Here is an 8,144-nt window from a genome sequence, read left to right as displayed (position 1 = left end):
AATGCTTTGGAATCACATCATACAACCGTTTGGCTGCCCGGCGCGTTTCCATTCTGATCGTGGCCCAAATTTTGAGTCGGCCCTAATGCAACAACTTTGTGATTTGTATGGCATAACGAAGAGTAGGACCACATCCTACCATCCCGCTGGGAATGGTGGTGTTGAGCGTTTTAACCAAACCTTGTTAAACATGCTCCGCTCCTTAGATGAGGAGAAGAAACGCTGTTGGCAAAGTTACTTACCTGAACTAGTCCACGCCTACAACAACACAGTCCACAGTGCCACGGGGTATGCCCCCTCCTTTTTGATGTTCGGTAGGCACCTGCGACTTCCTGTAGATGTACGTTTAGGTCTAAGCTCCCAGCAGCAGTCCTTTGATTTACCTGGATGGGTTCGAGATCATCAAAATAGACTCGCTTTCGCTTATGGCATTGCTCGAAAGAAAGCCGCTGACGCAGCCTCCCAAAACAAACAGCAATTTGATAAAAAAGCCAAAGCCTTGCCTCTGGTACCTGGTGAACGTGTGTGGTTGCGAAACAGACGCAGGGAGGGGAAGGGTAAGCTGAGCACATGGTGGGACCCTGAACCCTTTGTGATATTGGACTGTGTGGGGGACACTGGGGTTGTTTATAGGGTGCGCCGTGAGAAAGATGGCCATGAACAGACTGTGCATCGGAATGCTTTAAAATTATGTACTGTACCCCCAACTGTGACGGAGCCACCTACTGGAGAAGCATCCTCCCTGACACAGCAGGCTGGCCTCCCTGTTTTCTATGGGTTCATCCCAGCTGCATCAGAGCAAGATGAGCCTCAAGACTTGCCCCGTCGCTCAACCCGTGTGAACTTTGGCCAACAGCCAGCCCGCTATGGGGACTAGTTTGAGTGCAGGGACTGGCAACTAAAAAAGGTGGGGGGGTGTGATCGGGCGCTTGGGAAAGGGCTTTGTTTCATTTGTGTGCTGTGTGTTGCTGTGTTTGCCTTTGTTTTTCTTTTTTCCTTGAATAAGCCCTTCCCATTCACCTTGATTGGAACCCCTGGTCACGTGAGCCTCTAGCCAAACCTGTATTCAATTAGCGCACCTGGGCTGTGGCAAATTGACAGGTGCATAAAAGGCAGTGTGGCTGTTGGCAGCGGCAGAGCAGACACAGGGCAGCAGACACGGAGGAGCAGACACAGGGGAAGCAGCGCACCGGGGAAGCAGCGCACCGGGAGGACGGCAGCCACACCGCCAAGGGAGCACACTCTGGGGCCGTGACGGAACCAGGACGGGACCAGCGGAGCGATCCAGTTCGAGCACCACACATTGTTGACACGCAGCGGCAGGGAGGAAACCCTGCCACGCCCGTGAGTATTATACTCGTCCAGTGTGGTGCTCACTACATGGACTAGAGCGTGGAGTCGCTTGGTCCCGCTTTGTGCTGGCCCGGTTTTGTACGTGGCAGGTGCCGTCCGGACGTCCCTCTGGTGACCGGAGCAACGCAGAAGGAGGAACTGCACCCCACCCCAGACGACGTTGGGATTGTCTTGGGGATCCAGCCTCCGTCCACGCAGGGTGGAGGAGCCCTGCCCCCAGAGCGGCACCCGGGAGCTGATATTGAAGTGCTTGGACCCCCCCGCAGTATTTAAGACCCGTTTAGAATAGTTTTGTATTGTTTTAACCCTTTTATTCTTCTTTTAACACTATTTATAATATTTTAGACCAAATAAACTGCATCTTGTATTTCATTACGTGGATTGCTCTTTGTTGGTCACACCCTGCTCTCACTCACCCAATTTCAATACTTTGCCGGCCACTAATATCCATTTACATCCCCCAGCGATAACTCTTTTGAATATCCCCCCTGTTACACATGATTTTGCAGACATGTGCAGAGAGCAGCAAACATCTGAGCACCTTAAAGCTGTTTTTCTTCATGCTAGTGACCCTCAGTCTGTATGTGATATAAGAAATGTTCTCCTCGTATGCAGATGATGGTGTGGTCAACGTCAGTGGATGTTCATCTTGGTGGAGACGTGCTGCTGAATTCCAGAGAGTGAGCAGTTTAATAATTCTGCATCCTCCACTGTGTGCAGAACCACAACCATTTCGTAGTTTTGGAAAAGATGCATTTTCCCCGTTTACACAGAAAATGGTGATTTGAAGAAGAGCCAGTATTCTGTAAAGGAACAACTAAAACAGCTGAAGTATTCCGTTTAATTTGGAAGCCACAGTGGACTCAGCAGAGCCTCAGACTCCTCGTTCCAGTCTCCTCATTCTGAATCCAGGATCATGTGACAAGGCTCCAGAGTCACTTTAAATGAACTGCAGGTTCTTTGTACTTCATGTAATTTCCTTGACAAATGCTCTTAGGTAAATCTGCACCGCAGTAACACAGACGGAGTGAAACGTCTCGGCGCTCATTTCCAGCCGTGGAAGGAGAAGGAGGAGAAGAGAAATGGAAAGAGAATGAGGAAGAGATTAGAGTGTGGGCTTTTCTCCTGGAGATCACAGCGTCAGACAGAAGGAAGCCTGGGAGCATATATAATCTTGGTCTATAGTCTATCTGCTCCTATCATACATAATGTAACACTTTTTTATATTATTATTCTGCAGATGCAGAGTGACAAAAACACTGTAGCTGCTGTGATGTTAGAACAGTACAGAGAAATCCAGTTCCTCCTCTGGTTACTGCTTGAGATGTTTGCCATGGATGTGAGGAAGTGAGACCATCATTCATATTAAAACGCTGCATAGGGTTAAGCTTCTGACTGTCAAAAATCATCTAATGCTTACTGGGCAGAACATTTTTATGGGATTTTGAGATTTGGATGCACTGTGGACGGTTCAGCTCAGTGGATGAATCCGATCCAAAACATCAGCTTCAGCTGCTGCATGCAGTCAGTCAAGGGAGTCAAAGTCATCTTCGTTCAGGGCTGACAGCTCGATTTTATCTGGCTAATGGATGCTAGTGTGCTAAGAGAGGCTAGCATGCTAACGGTGCTGAAGCAGGAGTTGTAGCCTTAGACCTGAGGCTGGTCGCTCCTCAGCCTGGAGAACGATCGGGTTCTTAACCAGGAGCTTCCAGGTGAGAAGTTTTCTCACCGCAGTGAGCAGAATCTGCACCGTGTTTTGAAAAGAGGAGCTGTGATTTAAAGCGATACTTCAACATTTTGGCAAATTGGCCCATCTAGGGCAATTCGGTAGTCATTTAGAACAGCATACTTACTTTTTTTGTGAGGGCGAGCTGTTGTTTATTCAGCGGTGCGTCTGAGGAGAGCTTCACGGCGGACATAATGGAAGTGGATGGTACAGTTGCTTCCCTCGTCAAACTCATCAAATACACAATCCAACAACCCCAAAACACACTTTGGTGGACACGTTATAATCCGCACATTCACTACGCTGTGAAACACCAACAAATAATATTGTAGCATTACGACATTGAAGCAAATACTGGGAACTACTTTTTCTTTTGAGATCACTACGCCCAGACGCCATGTTTAGTAAGTAGTTCCGTCTTAGCAATCTTCGCGAAAAAACGCTCAGTCTCGTAATTTTGCATTAATATTTCACAGCGTAGTGAATGTGGGGATTATAACGTGTCCACCAAAGTGTGTTTTGGGGTTGTTGGATTGTGTTGGATTGATGAGTTTGACGAGGGAAGCAACTGTACCATCCACTTCCATTATGTCCGCCGTGAAGCTCTCCTCAGACTCACCGCTGAATAAACAACAGCTCGCCCTCACAAAAAAAGTAAGTACGCTGTTCTAAATGACTACCGAATTGCCCTGGATGGGCCAATTTGCCAAAATGTTGAAGTATCGCTTTAGAAAGTGTTCTAGTCACACTTGCTTTGTTGACTCGCTAGCTACTGACGTCATGATACTCTTGTGCGTGCAATGCTGCATTCGGGTCCTGCAGGGAGAATTTAGTCAGTACCAATACGAGTACTGGACCCATCCCTGGAGGTGTAGCAGAGTAAACGTAAGGAAATTGTTAAAATGACCACAAAAGCAATTACTACAGAAATAACTCCAAAGCTCAACATAAAGACAATTATATTGATTCAAAGCACCCCCCCCGCCCCGCTCTCGGCTAGCTTGATAGCAGCCAGGCAGCTAGCGTTCGTGTTATCCCGTATCTCAGCTCGCCTCTCAGTGACGTTTTGTCCACTACTCTTAAGAAAGTAGTTTTGAAAAACCCTGATTGATATGATCAGTAATGTACTGTGATATATGGATGCCAATTCCCAGACACTCCAAAAGCCGTTCGAGAAGAACAGAAGCTGTTATAGCAGCCAAAGATCAGTGGCCTCCAGATTAAATTGTACCTATTCAAATGCAACGTTGATTCATTGATATAATCATGAAGCATATGGATATATTTTTGGTCCATTTAGAAAATATTTGAATTTGAATTTGATATTATTTCACGTGAGCTTGTTCACAGTTAATCAGATGATTTTCTCTCTGACTTCGAGCGGAGTGACAGCTCTGCTGTACTTTCGAGATCTGAAAGCTCATGACACACATTTGATGAGCTGCAGCTCTTCATGTTTTTTGGTCACTCTGATGGTGAAGTCGCTTCAAGCACTGTGCAATCGGGGAAACACTTTTCTCCCCTCTGCTGTAGAAATAATTCGGCATGAGAAAGGAAGCATCCCCCAGCGTCGGGGGCCGGTCCTCCCCACCCCCACGCCCCAGCAAATCAATCGCAGCCAGTACAACAGCAGAGCAGCAGAATGCGTGAGAACGGAGCAAAACGCATTTTTAAATGAAGACACAGGGAGAATACCGCCTTCAATCAGGGCTGAATTTATTTTGGGTAAACTGAGCGGGTACAATATTTCATTGGGAGATATTTCATCATGCATCTTCCAGGCTGAGGCGCACACGAAGCCAGGGAACATTTTTTTTTTCCTCCGTGGCATCTCCATATAAAACTAATTCCAAGAAGGATTGTCTTTGTGCTCTCTTTCTCGCCTCTCCGCTGTCTCACATCCCACTTTTTTTTTCTATCTCTGCAGCTCACAGTCTCTCTCCTGAAGTGGAAAATCTGAAGTAATTGGTTTCTGAATTAAAGAAAGCAAGCAGGGATGAAAACAGGCTCTAATTCATTTTTCTCTCTCTGGGAGAAACGGGTGGCAGCAGACTTTGGGGAATTCTCGTAAAGGAGCATTCGCCCTCAATTTCCCAGCCAACAATCAGCGGCATCACTTAAACTGTAGGTGCTTCTTTTAATAGAGCTTTGGGTCAGCGTTGGCATGCAGAGGCTTATTTTGATTAACCTCACACCTCTGCAGCCGTGGCATGCTCTGTGGCTTAATGCACTCTCAGAGAAGGAGGGTTTCAGACGGGCTTGCCGAAAAGGGTTTAAAAAACTCGTAATTGGTCGGCTGTCAAGGGAACAGAGCAGCAGAGAAATCGTAATTGGGAGTAGACAGAAAGAGAGATTCCACTCAAACTAGAAGAATTAAAGGGGGTTCTAACTGGGAGTATTACCTGGAAATGAGGCATCAGAGCCGCTCTGACAGCTCAGCGTTACATCCACCCAGCATGACACTCCCACAGGGTTCAGGTAGCGGCGTCCTCTGCATGTTGAGGACTAATCCTCATCTGTAAGATGTTCAGAGGACTCACTGAGGCCACCGAACTTTAGAGTCAAGCCTGCATCAGGCACTCTCTGAATCCAAGGAGCACATTTTTAGTTGCTAACCGACGATGACTGTTGAGAAGCGACTTATGAATAGAATTATACGAACACAAACATGTGTTTACTAACCAACCAACCAACCAGTTCACCAACTAAACAACTAACCAGCCAACCAAACAACCAACCAAGTAACCAACCAATTCACCAAGCCAGCCAGCCAGCCAGCCACCGAGCTGCCTACCAGCCAACCTCCCAACCTAAAGACCAACTAACCAACTAACCAGTGGTGGGCACAGCTAACCAAAAAGTTAGCTTCGGTAACCGTTCTGCTGCTAACTGAAGTCGGAAACAGGAAAGGCAAGAGAATCCGGTCAATTTTCAGAATAAAATAAATTAAATGACGATTAGTTACGGTGTTGCTCGTCCGTCTATAATTTGTCACTTGGGTCTAATCACAAGAGAGATGGACACACACACACACACACACGCACACACACACAGACATATGCACGTACGCACCCAATCAAACACACACACACACACACACACACACACACACACACACACACACACACACACAGCGACAGAGATTCACGTGATGCAGAAATAAAGAGGACAGGAGGAGAAAACGGCGGAATCTTGAGTTCCGGGACTTTCTAACAGTTTTTGAATCGTTTCAATCGGACAAACGGATCGGGAGTTATATGCTTTACAAATTCCATGTTTTTTCGAAACAATTTTCGGCGTTTTTTTAACCGCAGAGAAGCGACTTTTCATTACTTTGCACAGTAACGGAAGCACGTATGAGGCGTTCAAGTACCCTCGGAAACCAGAATCAGCCTGCATTGGCTCCCAGAGCTACCACTACGCTAATGTGTAAATTTAGCGGAAGCTAATTAGTCCGCTAACGTTTTTCAAAGTTAGCTGAACAGCTAATCCGCTAATGACAATGTTAGCTTCGCTAATTAGCGATTAGCTGATTAGCGGACTGCGCCCACCACTGCAACTAACCAACAGTTAAATCACATTGTTACGCACCCTGCCCAGTCAGAGTGCTTCTAGGAAATGAGTTTGTCTACATTACACAATGATTTTGCACTAGATAATAATATCCCAGTTGAATCTGCCACAAAGTTTTGGATTTGAGGATTTGGGATTAAGTCCTCGCTCTGATGAAGGAGAAAAGGTTGATCAAGCCAAGAACAAAAGTGTAATTTCACATAACATCAGGTCCAAAACCAGAAGCGTTCACTGTCCATACGGCCCCGGTTCTCCTGGGTATGGCCGCGGCGAGTCGGGGCGGCGGGGGCTCTCGGGCTCCAGATGCCCTGGGCCCTCTGCTCTGCCCGCCCCGGGCGTCTGGTGCCCGGCGGGCTCGGTCTTGGTCCCCTGGGGCCCGGTTGGGGCCTTCCTCTTCCAGATCTGGGCTCTGGAATCGAAGCTGATTGTCTGGGCCTTTCTGGCCTGCTTGTGGTCTTCTCAGAGGTCAGAGGTCATTTTTGCATGATCACAGTCACATCTGATATTTAATCACCCTTCATAGTCTGCAAGTGGACTCAGTCCCCTTGCTGTCTTGTGGGCTGTTAGGCTGATGGCTGTCTGGATCAGGTCTCTCCTGACCTGCAGGTCAGCATGGAGCGCTGCAGAGATCCTGGTGGTCACAGTGAATCCTCACATTGTCTTGTAATTTGCTGCTTTCATAATGTTGTGTGACCCAAAGCAGAATTGTTGTCGGTCCACAAACGTCCCTCTTTTCTCTTGTTGCTCGTTCTTTCTCACCGCTCAGCCGCAGAGTGACGTCCTTCCTCATTCCTCATTTGTCCAGAGCTCCAGACTCTCTTCATGTCTCGCGTCCTTGATGTTCACATGAGAGTCTGCAGCAGCTTTTCTCTGTTGAAGCCAAATTGAAAGCTGGAAGTCACGACCGGAGCGCCCGCCGTCCCCCCACCGGTCCGTGCACAGGTAATGCGAGGCATTGTGTGGAGCGATCGGCGCCGGATCTCACGCTTCAGCCCGAGCTGTCAGACCAAACAGCTTCATCCCAGCTCAGCGGCGTCCAGAAAGCGTCTTGCTCCGGCGTGGAGGGCAGTTTCATGTCCCGCCTGTGGCTTTACGCTTGCATTTCTTCATACGGGATTACATTCTGTGTTGAGCAGAAGCCGACGGCCGAATCTTTTCAAATTCGTTTTCCCGGGTGACCGGCTCTGTCTGCCGACTTCTGTTAGTTGGTTTATTTATGGCAGCAGAGGTGACTCGCCCAGCATCAAAGCTTTAATGTAAATAGACGCTGATGCAACGGCCTGCAGCAACGCTGAACATCAAAACACAAACCGAGCTCTGACCTGCTGCTTTTCGCACATTTTACAGTAGAATTAAAACAAAGAGAAAAACAGCAGAAACCAGAACTCAGCCCGAAGCTCTTCAGCTGAAACGTCACCGTTCGGTCACAGAACGTTCATGTGACCAGTTTGTGCAACAGAAAATAACTTTTGGCAATTAATGGTTACAAGTA

The 8,144-nt window shown here is 47.6% G+C and overlaps 1 long non-coding RNA gene across 1 annotated transcript in view; it reads left to right on the top strand.

The window, feature by feature from the left end:
- Positions 1–5,356: 5,356 nt before the first annotated feature.
- Positions 5,357–8,144, top strand: part of LOC115384583 (uncharacterized) — a 28,430-nt gene continuing 25,642 nt past the window's right edge. The window contains exons 1-2 of the long non-coding RNA XR_003930904.1: positions 5,357–5,370; positions 7,281–7,289. This is a non-coding gene — a long non-coding RNA (uncharacterized LOC115384583). The remainder of the gene's footprint in view (positions 5,371–7,280; positions 7,290–8,144) is intronic.

The sequence above is a fragment of the Salarias fasciatus genome, unplaced genomic scaffold (assembly GCF_902148845.1).
Source record: "Salarias fasciatus unplaced genomic scaffold, fSalaFa1.1, whole genome shotgun sequence".
NCBI classification, from domain to species: domain Eukaryota; kingdom Metazoa; phylum Chordata; class Actinopteri; order Blenniiformes; family Blenniidae; genus Salarias; species Salarias fasciatus.
This window is presented reverse-complemented; position numbering and strand designations above follow the sequence as displayed.